Source organism: Argiope bruennichi, chromosome 10 (genome assembly GCF_947563725.1).
Source record: "Argiope bruennichi chromosome 10, qqArgBrue1.1, whole genome shotgun sequence".
Taxonomy (NCBI): Eukaryota; Metazoa; Arthropoda; class Arachnida; order Araneae; family Araneidae; genus Argiope; species Argiope bruennichi.
The window spans coordinates 101,094,280-101,109,533 of record NC_079160.1 but is presented as its reverse complement, the minus strand read 5'-3'; positions in this window follow the sequence as shown (position 1 = coordinate 101,109,533).

Here is a 15,254-nt window from a genome sequence, read left to right as displayed (position 1 = left end):
AGTAAGGTTATTTTTATACTGTATTTTTGCTGCTAGTTCATCCATAGGGGTATTTGTTGGTATGTCAAGCAGTAAAAAGCGAGGTGATGTTTTCCCATATCACATCTGCCGCGATATCTTTATCCATAAATTTATTTAGTGACAATAATTGCATAGCACAAATCGGGTCCTTTGTCGTAAATAATATTTTGCCTTGTCGGGTGTATTTCATGTTATCTATTGAGTCATGTCTATTAATAACGTTTTTGATGAAATCTTGCACTAGAAACGTATTTAATTAGGACAATTTCTGCAATTTGTCTGCATTCGACAGGATAATATTAATTTCTTGGTGTTGATTTGGTCGGAGGCGCATAACATGCTCATTGGTTGTTTTATTATTTCAATTGTAATTATTATTTTGAACTGTATCCATATTCAATTGTTTGACTTCGTTCAAGACTGCAGCATGTTCAATTGTTAAAAAAAGAATTCCGAATTCGTTTTACGAAGTAGATTATCTTCTTAAATCAACAAAAATCTAATAGCAGGCAACCTTATCTTTTAGTAACACAAATTAAAGAGAGAAACTATTAATAACATTGGAAAACACACGATTGAAAACCAAAGATTGAAGGCACAAGGAACGGAAAGAAACACAACCGTCACTCGCAAATTCAAATTTTTTCCACCAACACGAACAAAACAATATGCTATGTGATTTTAAACAACATGAAAGTTTACCTTAAAGTATTTGTCCATATCTTTTATTGAAGTACATTTATACACCGAAACAAAATAAATCGTTGTTATTCACTTCCTTTGAATCATTTAATCCTTTTGAAAGTAAAACTAAAAGCTAAATTTTATGATGAATTTTGGGAAATTTTTGTTGAATAATACATAAATTATGAAAATTATTCTGTTGAGCATATAAGATTTAAACGCCGAAATTAGTCAGTTTTTCAGTACTCATATTTAAGAAATATGCTTGGTTTCAGTGAAAAATGTTTTTTATATATATTAATTGCAGTTTAATCATTTCCACTTTAATTTAAAGTAGAAATTTTGCGGGATCTGACAGAAAATGAGAGAGATTCACAGTACATTATAAATCTTAAGACCTTTATAATAGTATGAGTGAATGATGTGGCTATCAAAATTTGAAGCTTAAAAATATTTTGATGAAGAAGCTATTAAAAGTCAAGTTACATAAAATATTTAATTGAAAATTTTAATAAGCATTAAAATTGGCGAACCGGCTGTGAGCCATAAAGCGCTAATAGGGCAATAATTTAATACTAAATATTGAAATATGATAAAGTATTATGGAATTGAAATTAGACGAATACATTTTTTAAGTCTAAATTTTGCTTTCAACTCGGAACTCCTGGCGCGCACTTACTACGTCTTTACTTTGATCCACCGCCGATTATTTTGCTAAAAAAATAATCAAATTGCAAATTCAAACGTGAGTAATTACAGCAGTTTGTTTAAAAAATAAAAACATGTCTATTAAAGGCAAAGGCGTGGTCTATTAGGGTATTTTAAGAAATATTAATTTGAATGCTATGCTTAATATATTTTAATGACTTATCGCATATGAATTAAATTTACATTTCGTAAAAGAAATGAATGTAATAATTAAAAATGCATGCAAAATTTATTTGGTGCGTAGAAACATCTGAAAGGAATTTATAGTCGTTCCGAAATATCGGATATCTTTTAGTGCGATCGGTAAATATCACTTTCGTAAACGTAGCATAGAAAAAATACAGTAATTTTAAAATATTTTTTTTTAAATAAAGAAAATACTGTTAGTTAATATTTATCTCATTCGAATTTTTTTGATGTTGAAACTCACTTTTTTGTGTGTTTTTTTATCTTACATTTCTTTTAGAACAAAATATTTTATGAATTTCACAAGATTAACAATGATAAAATTTTAAATATGCAAAAAGGTTATTGTGATATGTTTAATTTTATTGTAGTATTTATAGAATAACTTCTAGGTACTTTCAGTGTTGCTATGAGGAAGTTTGGTTTCTTCCGTAGCAATCAAAACTCTTAAAATTGTTTGATTGCTAAACAGAGCTTAAAGCTTAACCCACAAAGGGCTCAAGTTGGATTGCAGGGTACTAAAAATATGCTAGGACTAAACAAATTCTAGAAGGAGATAGCCAAAACTAAACTTGCATTTAGTTTAAACTTAGAACCGAAAGTCGATTGTCTCTGAAGCCTAGCAATTTGTATTTTTTTTTTTTTTTAACTTTCCTTTTCTTATTTACTTTTCCTTTGCATTTGGGCGAATCAAAAGGTCTTGTTTAGAAAAAACATCGCAATAAAAAGCTAATTAAATATATTGGAACTCTTTATAGTAAATTTCAAAGACAGCATTCAAAGGTTCGTGTTGTCTGAGAATTTTCAGCATTCAAATATTTGGGTGAATCAAAAGGTCTTAGTAAGAAAAAATAACCCCAAAAAAACTAATTAAATATAGTAGAACTCTTTGTTTTAAATTTCAAAAGCAACATTCAAAGCTTCACTATGTCTGAGAATTCGCGCCATTCGACTATGCCCCCATTTTTCTTAAATAAGAATATAGTTTCAGTTAAATTCTTATCATTTTTTTAAAATAATCATTCTTAAATTTTATATCTCCCAGCATCTTTTATTGTTATTGTCCAAAATAATTCGATAAATTTCGAAGAATCATTATGCTATTTCATCAGTTTGAAGCATATTATTCTGTTCTTTATTTAATAAAATTTCTGTTTTTTAAATAAATTCTACAAACTTTACTCTGGTCGGTCCTTGATAATAAATAATTTTCTAAGGAGTTCAAATACTATTAGGATTAGCTATACCACTAAAAATAATATTGTTTCAATCATAAAAATATTAAACAATCATAATTTAATTATATTCGATTTAAAATTCAGATTTTAAATTCATTATATTAATTCTTAATTTTTCAACATCTAAAGGAATAATTTTTCCTTTTTTAACTCCATTTTTCTATTAAAATTTTGAAAGAATGTAAATATTTGTTACATTTAAATAAATAAGAATGCTTAATTATTATTATTTATAAGCAATATCGTAATAAAATGTTGGAAGCAATATATTACTGTTATAAAAATACTCAGAATGCTTCATTAAAAAAATATATGTGTTAGATATCGTCTGCAAACTTTTATCAACTCTTTTTACGACTTCTATAAAGATTTAAAACAGTCAAGAATTTATTTCAATTTATCGTCTGGAAATAATTTTTATGAGAGAAAAATTCTCGCTTGCTCATTTTTGGAAATAGCAAATAGTAGTGGACAAAAAAAATTGTTTTTACACTTAAATTGTTGCTACAAAAGCTCTTGAAATGTTTCAAAAAACTTTGAAAGACGATTTTCATCAAAAGCAACAGTATTTGATTGGTATAAAAAGTTTTAAAGACGGTAGAGAATTTGTCGTAGAGAATCGTAGTAATAGATCATAGATCTAATAGACCATTAATTCGATTAATGTTCTAGATATCAATAATTGAACATGTTCCAAGTCAATTGTTCCGGTCAAGTAATTTTAAAACTTTATTTAAAGTTGTAATGTATTGTTTCTCGTGCTGTTCCAAGAACTTTGTGCTACAAGCCCTAGTCTCAAATAGCAAGAGAGATGCTCTTTAAGGTGATTTCTTTCTAAAACGTATTAATATCGATGATGGAACTTCGATATATGCTTTTGATAGAGAAACAACCCAACAATCAAGGGAATGGACTTTGCAAGTGAAAAAGACCGAGAAGAGTCAAATTCTCTCAAAAATCAAGATAATGTTGATTGTTTTCTTTGATTATCTTGGCGTTGTGCATTATAACTTCCAACAAACTAACCAGACAATCAATGAAGATAATTGTTTGAGGATTTTGAGCCATTTTCGTAAAGAAATTCTTCGAATACAGCCTGGAATGTGCCGAGAAAACTCATAATTTTGCACCATTTTGATACGTCTTCTCAAAGTACAATTAATATTCATGAGTTTTTAACTAAACATTCAACAAATACGGATACACAAGCTCTGTATTCACCTGATATGACACCGTGTGACTTTTCTTTCCGTGTGAATTTCAATGAGCTGGAAAATAGTATTAGAAATGCTTTGGACAATACTCATTAAAAGTCCTATTCACTCAGAGGAAAGAAGATGTAAAAGAAATTAAGAAACAGGCGTTAAACCAAAGTTAATCATGCACGAAAATAGGCTTAACGGTTTTTGGATGGGTAAGATGGGTAATCACTATGATTTATGATGGAAATCGATGACAATATCTTCGCAAACTTTTTTCTGAAAAAAACATTTTTTGTTTCATTTTAAAACTGAAAAAAAAAATTTAACATTTTAATGATATCAATTTCACATCTGCACTGTATTTCACATCTGCACTGTACTTTGTTTTTGATATTTTTCTTTAATGTAATACACAATTTGTAACAATTTTTTGCGTTATAAGATTCAAACTCATTCATCAAAGTAGTCAATCGCGTAGATTTGCCTAAGTTAAAATTAAGAGTAAAAAATGCTTTCGTTGAACATAAAATCCCAAACAGGATTTTCACTTCCGCTTTTATTTCATAGAATATACACTTTTTAATTTGCATACGTTATAATTTGCTTTGACATAATAAAGTCATGTTTTTGTCTCATCAAATAACAATGCTAGATTTAATAAATATACATTCCACATTAATATTTAACAATCCCAAAAGTTAGTCATCTGGGCGAACGAGCTGGTAGCCAAAGGCAGCTAGTATTTTAAAACATCTCAGATAGCAAACTCTGCAAAACAATTCTGATCACTTTTTAACAAGAAACATTTGAACTTTTAACTTTAATTTATTTCACCACGGGAGTCCTATTATGATCAGAGAAAAAGCGATAAGATATACGTCAGTCTACATCGCGATACAAGAGCAAAGTGGCAGAAATTTTTCCCTTCATTGATATACTAAGAGAATCTGATGGAGATTCCTTTGATACATGAAAACTTAGGAAAAGGAATTTTAAGTATTTTTAGAAGAGTCAGCAATTTTGTTAAGCGAGTGTTAAAAATAATTAAATAAAAAAGTGGGATTTGGATTAGAAAATAAGAGAGTATTTTAGAATGAAGTTAACATGGAATTAAGATTTAATTAGGAAATTAATAATTAAGATTTATGTTAAATTGAAAATATCATTACATAATACGATTGCATGTTATCTCATCCATTTATTAAACATTTCTCAAAATCATTTTGATTAGGCCTTGACAACAGGAACATGGGCTTTTTAACGTTTTAACACCTAAGCAAAAATAATTCTGTATTCCTGCCATTAAGTTTCTTGCATTAATTTAACTTTAAATTTTAGAATTCATATTTACAACTTCTAACTTTCCTTGAAAAGAATCACTTTGACATCTCATTTCATTCAAAATCTCTTATTTTAATAGTCTTTTAAAATAACCTAATCAGTTGGTTTGCAAAATTGGGACACCTTCATATTTCAATGATGATACGATTCTTTATTCTTCTTACAGTTTGTTAACAAGCTCTTCAAAACAACTCTAATGAGGTCTTGACAACAAATCACTTCTTACTAAGAGTAGGCAAAAAACTCTCCAGGCTGTATTGTTTTAACTCTTAAATGAATAACTATGTAGATCTAAATTGTATGTTTAAAACCTCATATCTCTTTATGCAGAAACCTTTGCATAGTAATTTTTTTTTCTAATTTTAATTTTACAAAAACTATTTTATTGTTTACTGAAAGCAGCTATAATCTTTTTTTCTTTATCTGTGACAATTTTCATTGCTGGTGCGTATCTGAGTTCAATTTCATTTAGGCTGTTGTTACGAATTACGTTTATTTATATAAAAAAATAATAAACACAAAGAGGAAAAATTGTTTTTGGATAGAAGTAAGATAAGCTGATGAATAGCATTTGTATTTTTGCATATACTGTTAAATTTATGAAGAAACATTTATCTGTTTTTTGTGATGTAAAAATACATCAATATGCAAAATTCGTTGTACATAAGTTCACTAAACATAGAGAGTTCGTGGGATGCCAGCTTAGGTGTCTTCCTCGTCATCTGACCATGGTTCAAAATTTAAAGGTTCTTCCCAATGTTGCTTTAAAACGGGACATTAATATAACTAAACTAAACTAAACCTAGAGTGTTATATCATCCTTTGCCCGTCTATGGATATACGAAGATACGATGTTGGTTACTGTCCTGTATTTTCAAACAGATTGAGGAATAAAATTCGTTTATGTAAGGGTACCACATAATGGTCATGTAACAAATGAATGTCTTTTTTAAGTTTAAATGCAAAAAATAATTATTTCATGAATTTTCATGTTTTGAAATGTAATGAGAAGCATTATTTATATTTGAAATATTAAATTGTTGTACGCAGTAGATCTGTAGAACTCAAGAAATTGTTCATGATAATGTAAAAATACATAAATATGTTCTTTTTTTTAATTAAAAAAAATCTTATATGTTTTTTTGTGTTGTTCCTATTACCTACACTTATTTCCCAGTTGATTTCAAATTTCTTTTATTAACAACAAAAATTCACGCATTTATGGGTTAAGTGAACAAGAACAAACCACATATTTTCAAATACATTAAATTGCAAACACTGCTAACTTAAGGTTAATTCTTATAAAGCAAAATTTTGTATAATCTCTAAAAGAAGCATTCTGATGCATATGTTTTTTAACTTTCAGAATCTCTTATTTTAATCGACGTTCTTTATGAAAACTTAAGCTCCTGTTCTGATAATTACTGTTAATTTCTCAAAAAATATTGAAAATTATTATACATGACTGCTTATTCTTCTAATTATGTATGAAATGTTTCTCAAAACAATTTTGATCCGTCTGTGGCAACAAGATCCACAGACTTTTTAACCTTTTCTTATTTGATAAAAATGGTAGCATGTGCATTTAATAAGTTTATTACATAAACAAATGTTTTAATTTTAGAATTTATAATTAAAATCTCCAAGCATCTTTGCAAAAGCCAATTTCTTTCAAAAATTTTTATATTAATCGATGTCTTTTAGAAGATTATAATCAGTTGCCTTATAAAATCGCTATGTAATCACATTTCAATGCTAAAATGGTTCTTATTCCTTTAACCGTTTATTAAACTCGTCAAACCATATTTAATAAGATCTTGACAGCATATCATTTATTTTGAGATCTAAGCAAAAACAGAACCAAATTCCTGTCATTAAATTTCTTATATTAACTGCGGTTTAAAATTTAAAATTATTGTTGGAAGTTTCAAAAGATCCTTGTAAAAAAAAATCATTTTGACACTTCATTTATCTCAGAGACTCTTATTTTAATCAATGTCTTTGAAAAAAATCTAATAAGCTGCTGTACAGACTCATGGTGCCTACATATTTCAATAGTAAAGCGGTTTTTTTATTATTCTTTTTTACCATCTATTAAACAAACTCTTCAAAACAACTCTGATCGGGCCTTGACAACAAATCACTTACTTACTAAGTGTCAGAACAACACTGGGCATGGCTGCACCATTAAGAAAAATTGCCTTTTCCCTGTCATCGGAAAAAGCAAGAACCAGCCATATTTCGTATTCATTCAACAGCAACAGACACGATGTCTTAATTGGTTTTCTGATTGACAGTACGCGTGGTTGGACAATTCTCTATTGTGGCTGGAAGGCTGATCGCATAGATCATCTCTGGGACTGATTGCCTTGGGCAAATGAAAGCTTTTTCTCGAAATTTTCGCTTTTTCTTTGACGAGTGGCAACGATGATAAGATTTGTGAGGGAACGGTTTGTTTTCAGCACAAGTCACAGCCTTGTCTCTCTGCTGCTGGGTTCGATTAAGAATGGTGATGGGGTGATTTTAACTTCCGATAAGATGTGGAGTTGAACTGTCTACGGAGAATAATTAATTGTCGGTTTTATTTTCATTTCCTTGACATTGAACTTACGGATATCAGATTCGCGATTTGTAGTTATAATTGTCCTATAAATATCTTATCTTTTACTTGACTTTGTGACTTGGTAACAAAATCGTACAGTTTTCGATTATGGGTTTGTAAAATGCACTTTTTTTATATATATATTGTGGAAACATTAGTAGCAGAAAAGTTCGTTAATGGAAAGATGACAGAAATAATTTCGGTTTATTAGTTAGTTTTACTTTCCATGTCATTATCTTATTCATAAAAAGTAATTTTATTTCAGTAGAATTTAAGATTACAAAAATAATTTTATTGCATTGCACGAAGGAAATACGAGCGTAAACATCATTAAAAAAAGTTTAAATGTTATTTTGAATTCTACTTAAAGTTTAATAATTTCAAATTATCTTTTTTGCTTTAAGAATAACAAAGATTTTATTTTATTTTATTTATTTATTTTTGTGCTTTGAGAATAATTTTTAATGATTATTTGTTAAAAATAAATTTTTTTGACTGAATATTCTAAGAATAAGGAAAGAAAAATATTTCACACATGAAATACAGTTTATAGATGGTTTATTTAATTTGAAATGTTGTATACAAATATTGAATTTCCAAATAAAAACAGTAACAAAATTTGAAACCAGCTATTATTTATTTATTTATTGAAATTCAGGTTCACTATAGAGAACTTTGCTACAGCGTTTACAATTTGCATGCAAAACTGACTCAGTTGTCTCACAATAGAGTACTTAAACGCGCTATAATTTTTATTATATTACAATTGCACACTTAAAAATGCTATAATTATTATTGTATTAGAAAACTATAATTATTATTGTATTAGAACACTATAATTATTATTATGTTGTATTAACACTGTATTAGATTTTTTTTTTTTTTTTTTTTTTTTTTACTTTCTTGCAAACGAAATTTAGAGCAAGTATTGTAATTATCAAAAAAATTCGATTTCGAGATTTTGACAGCTTTTGACACTTGAGGTTTGTCTGTGCTCGAAAAAAGCATTTTTTTCTTCTTTTTTTTGCTGTATATCTGTTTCTCTGTAAACACGATAACTCAAAAATGCTTTGAGCTAAACTTCTGAAATTTGGTATCTGGAATTATGATTTAAATTTTTAGATTCTTCCAAATTTTCCATTCACAGATAGTCTGTTTGTCTGGTTGTTCTAATTCAAGTAAACTGGATAATTAAAAAATGCAAAAAGATAAACAGATAAAATTTGGAATACAAATTTAGAATTTAAAATACAAATGCTTATCGAATTTTGAATCAAACGCTCCCAACGGTTGACCGTCTGTCAATCTGTACTTCCGCATGCATTTAAACATAATAACTTATAAACACAATGATTTAAATTAATGAAACTCGGTATGTTACCTTGTGACTACAACTTTAGTTTATGCCAAATTTTGGCGTCAATCGCCTGGGGGAAAATACATATGCTCGAGATAGATTCAACAAAAATGTTAGATTTGCACCAAAGAATTATATTTCAGATGTATCGTCAACCAATGCCATAAAAGTTATTCACAGCGTTACCCAGGTCTTCAATTTTAAGCGGTGGAAGGGTGGTAAGACTTTATTCGAGACTATGCAAGAAAGTTTCAGGGGGACCACTGCCATTGGTTTATTTTCAAAAACATATGATATCGTAAAATGTGTTTTTTGAAGTTGGCTGTCTATTGCATAGTTGCATTCAGTTAATGCTATATTGTCCTAATGCCCATACATAAAATTATTCAAATTTGGCATGATGCCAATAAAATTACTCAAATCCCTATCGCAAGAAATTTTAATTTTATTGTCTGTTTCAAATATCATAAGAACCTTCAATGTGGAAAGCCAACAAACTAATTAAAACATTTATGGTTAATAAGTTTATTATTTAATTATTTACATCGATTATAGTATATTGGTACGCTATTCCTACCTTTTCTTAAAAGCAATTATTCTTCAATTAAAGCTAAATTGTCCTAATGCCCATACATAAAATTATTCAAATTTGGCTTGATGCCAATAAAATTACTCAAATCCCTATCGCAAGAAATTTTAATTTTATTGTCTGTTTCAAATATAAGAACCTTCAATGTGAAAAGCCAACAAACTAATTAAAATATTTATGGCTCTTAAATAAGTTTATTATTTAATTATTTACATCGATTATATTATATTGGTACGCTATTTCTACCTTTTCTTAAACACAATTCATTCTTCAATTAAAGCTAAATTGTCCTAATGCCCATACATAAAATTATTCAAATTTGGCTTGATGCCAATAAAATTACTCAAATCCCTATCGCAAGAAATTTTAATTTTATTGTCTGTTTCAAATATAAGAACCTTCAATGTGAAAAGCCAACAAACTAATTAAAATATTTATGGTTCTTAAATAAGTTTATTATTTAATTATTTACATCGATTATATTATATTGGTACGCTATTTCTACCTTTTCTTAAACGCAATTCATTCTTCAATTAAAGCTAAATTGTCCTAATGCCCATACATAAAATTATTCAAATTTGGCTTGATGCCAATAAAATTACTCAAATCCCTATCGCAAGAAATTTTAATTTTATTGTCTGTTTCAAATATAAGAACCTTCAATGTCAAAAGCCAACAAACTAATTAAAATATTTATGGTTCTTAAATAAGTTTATTATTTAAGTATTTACATCGATTATATTATATTGGTACGCTATTTCTACCTTTTCTTAAACACAATTCATTCTTCAATTAATGCTATATTGTCCTAATGCCCATACATAAAATTATTCAAATTTGGCATGATGCCAATAAAATTACTCAAATCCCTATCGCAAGAAATCTTAATTTTACTGTCCATTTCAAATATCATAACAATTTTCAATGTGGAAAGCTAGCAAAATAATTAAAATATTTATGGTTCTTAAATAAGTTTATTATTTAATTATTTACATCGATTATATTATATTGGTACGCTATTTCTACCTTTTCGTAAACACAATTCATTCTTCAATTAAAGCTAAATTGTCCTAATGCTCATACATAAAATTATTCAAATTTGGCATGATGCCAATAAAATTACTCCAATCCCTATCGCAAGAAATCTTAATTTTACTGTCCATTTCAAATATCATAAGAATTTTCAATGTGTAAAGCTAGCAAAATAATTAAAATATTTATGGTTCTTAAATAAGTTTATTATTTAAATATTTACATCGATTATATTATATTGGTACGCTATTTCTACCTTTTCTTAAACACAATTCATTCTTCAATTAAAGCTGAATTGTCCTAATACCCATACATAAAATTATTCAAATTTGGCTTGATGCCAATAAAATTACTCAAATCCCTATCGCAAGAAATTTTAATTTTATTTTCTGTTTCAAATATCATAAGAACCTTCAATGTGAAAAACCAACAAACTAATTAAAATATTTGTGGTTCTTAAATAAGTTTATTATTTAATTATTTACATCGATTATATTATATTGGTACGCTATTCCTACCTTTTCTTAAACGCAATTCATTCTTCAATTAAAGCTAAATTGTCCTAATGCCCATACATAAAATTATTCAAATTTGGCTTGATGCCAATAAAATTACTCAAATCCCTATCGCTAGAAATTTTAATTTCATTGTCTGTTTCAAATATAAGAACCTTCAATGTGAAAAGCCAACAAACTAATTAAAATATTTATGGTTCTTAAATAAGTTTATTATTTAATTATTTACATCGATTATATTATATTGGTACGCTATTTCTACCTTTTCTTAAACGCAATTCATTCTTCAATTAAAGCTAAATTGTCCTAATGCCCATACATAAAATTATTCAAATTTGGCTTGATGCCAATAAAATTACTCAAATCCCTATCGCAAGAAATTTTAATTTTATTGTCTGTTTCAAATATAAGAACCTTCAATGTGAAAAGCCAACAAACTAATTAAAATATTTATGGTTCTTAAATAAGTTTATTATTTAATTATTTACATCGATTATATTATATTGGTACGCTATTTCTACCTTTTCTTAAACACAATTCATTCTTCAGTTAAAGCTAAATTGTCCTAATGCCCATACATAAAATTATTCAAATTTGGCTTGATGCCAATAAAATTACTCAAATCCCTATCGCAAGAAATTTTAATTTTATTGTCTGTTTCAAATATAAGAACCTTCAATGTGAAAAGCCAACAAACTAATTAAAATATTTATGGTTCTTAAATAAGTTTATTATTATTTATTTACATCGATTATATTATATTGGTACGCTATTTCTACCTTTTCTTAAACACAATTCATTCTTCAATTAAAGCTAAATTGTCCTAATGCCCATACATAAAATTATTCAAATTTGGCATGATGCCAATAAAATTACTCCAATCCCTATCGCAAGAAATCTTAATTTTACTGTCCATTTCAAATATCATAACAATTTTCAATGTGGAAAGCTAGCAAAATAATTAAAATATTTATGGTTCTTAAATAAGTTTATTATTTAATTATTTACATCCATTATATTATATTGGTACGCTATTTCTACCTTTTCTTAAACACAATTCATTCTTCAATTAAAGCTAAATTGTCCTAATGCCCATACATAAAATTATTCAAATTTGGCATGATGCCAATAAAATTACTCCAATCCCTATCGCAAGAAATCTTAATTTTACTGTCCATTTCAAATATCATAAGAATTTTCAATGTGGAAAGCTAGCAAAATAATTAAAATATTTATGGTTCTTAAATAAGTTTATTATTTAAATATTTACATCGATTATATTATATTGGTACGCTATTTCTACCTTTTCTTAAACACAATTCATTCTTCAATTAAAGCTGAATTGTCCTAATACCCATACATAAAATTATTCAAATTTGGCTTGATGCCAATAAAATTACTCAAATCCCTATCGCAAGAAATTTTAATTTTATTTTCTGTTTCAAATATCATAAGAACCTTCAATGTGAAAAACCAACAAACTAATTAAAATATTTGTGGTTCTTAAATAAGTTTATTATTTAATTATTTACATCGATTATATTATATTGGTACGCTATTCCTACCTTTTCTTAAACGCAATTCATTCTTCAATTAAAGCTAAATTGTCCTAATGCCCATACATAAAATTATTCAAATTTGGCTTGATGCCAATAAAATTACTCAAATCCCTATCGCAAGAAATTTTAATTTTATTGTCTGTTTCAAATATAAGAACCTTCAATGTGAAAAGCCAACAAACTAATTAAAATATTTATGGTTCTTAAATAAGTTTATTATTTAATTATTTACATCGATTATATTATATTGGTACGCTATTTCTACCTTTTCTTAAACACAATTCATTCTTCAATTAATGCTATATTGTCCTAATGCCCATACATAAAATTATTCAAATTTGGCATGATGCCAATAAAATTACTCAAATCCCTATCGCAAGAAATCTTAATTTTACTGTCCATTTCAAATATCATAACAATTTTCAATGTGGAAAGCTAGCAAAATAATTAAAATATTTATGGTTCTTAAATAAGTTTATTATTTAATTATTTACATCGATTATATTATATTGGTACGCTATTTCTACCTTTTCTTAAACACAATTCATTCTTCAATTAAAGCTAAATTGTCCTAATGCCCATACATAAAATTATTCAAATTTGGCATGATGCCAATAAAATTACTCCAATCCCTATCTCAAGAAATCTTAATTTTACTGTCCATTTCAAATATCATAAGAATTTTCAATGTGGAAAGCTAGCAAAATAATTAAAATATTTATGGTTCTTAAATAAGTTTATTATTTAAATATTTACATCGATTATATTATATTGGTACGCTATTTCTACCTTTTCTTAAACACAATTCATTCTTCAATTAAAGCTGAATTGTCCTAATACCCATACATAAAATTATTCAAATTTGGCTTGATGCCAATAAAATTACTCAAATCCCTATCGCAAGAAATTTTAATTTTATTTTCTGTTTCAAATATCATAAGAACCTTCAATGTGAAAAACCAACAAACTAATTAAAATATTTGTGGTTCTTAAATAAGTTTATTATTTAATTATTTACATCGATTATATTATATTGGTACGCTATTCCTACCTTTTCTTAAACGCAATTCATTCTTCAATTAAAGCTAAATTGTCCTAATGCCCATACATAAAATTATTCAAATTTGGCTTGATGCTAATAAAATTACTCAAATCCCTATCGCAAGAAATTTTAATTTTATTGTCTGTTTCAAATATAAGAACCTTCAATCTGAAAAGCCAACAAACTAATTAAAATATTTATGGTTCTTAAATAAGTTTATTATTTAATTATTTACATCGATTATATTATATTGGTACGCTATTTCTACCTTTTCTTAAACACAATTCATTCTTCAATTAATGCTATAATGTCCTAATGCCCATACATAAAATTATTCGAATTTGCAATGATTCCAATAAAATTACTCAAATCCCTATCGCAAGAAATCTTAATTTTACTGTCCATTTCAAATATCATAAGAATTTTCAATGTGGAAAGCTAGCAAAATAATTAAAATATTTATAGTTCTTAAATAAGTTTATTATTTAATTATTTACATCGATTATATTATATTGGTACGCTATTCCTACTTTTTCTTAAACACAATTCATTTTTCCATTTTGGAAATATTTTTTTTTATTTTACTTAGTATGTATTATTATATAGATACTGTTATCAATTAATATTTATCATAAGTACGATTTAAAGGCTTTTCAAGCTTTTATGGTCAGAAACTACAGCACCAATGGAAAATCAAAATACTTTGGTGTTTCTGGATAATATAAAGAATCTTACAATTCTTAAAATCTTACAAATTAAAGGATATCACATCAATAAATTGCATTGAAATCAAAATTAAAAAAATTGAGACCTCGCGGCTCTTCAAAACTGTAAAGTAGTGTTCTACTTTACCTATTTGATAATCCAGCTCTCCTGCCAATATAGTATACAGGGTGTTCATTAATTATTGTCGGGGTTTCCGCACCTCATAACTTTCGAATAAAAAATATTATGCATAAAACGATTACGTATTCGTAAATTACAACTCAAAGAATTTTATTAATGATATTAAAGTGTAAAGCTTGCACAATTTTCACTTTGTAGGCATTCAGCTGAAGGCGATTATGTATTCGTAAATTACAACTCAAAGAATTTTATTAATGATATTAAAAAGATTAATGAATTTGCATATGGCTACCCTTCGCGGCTCGTAACACATCGAGACGAAATTCGATTTC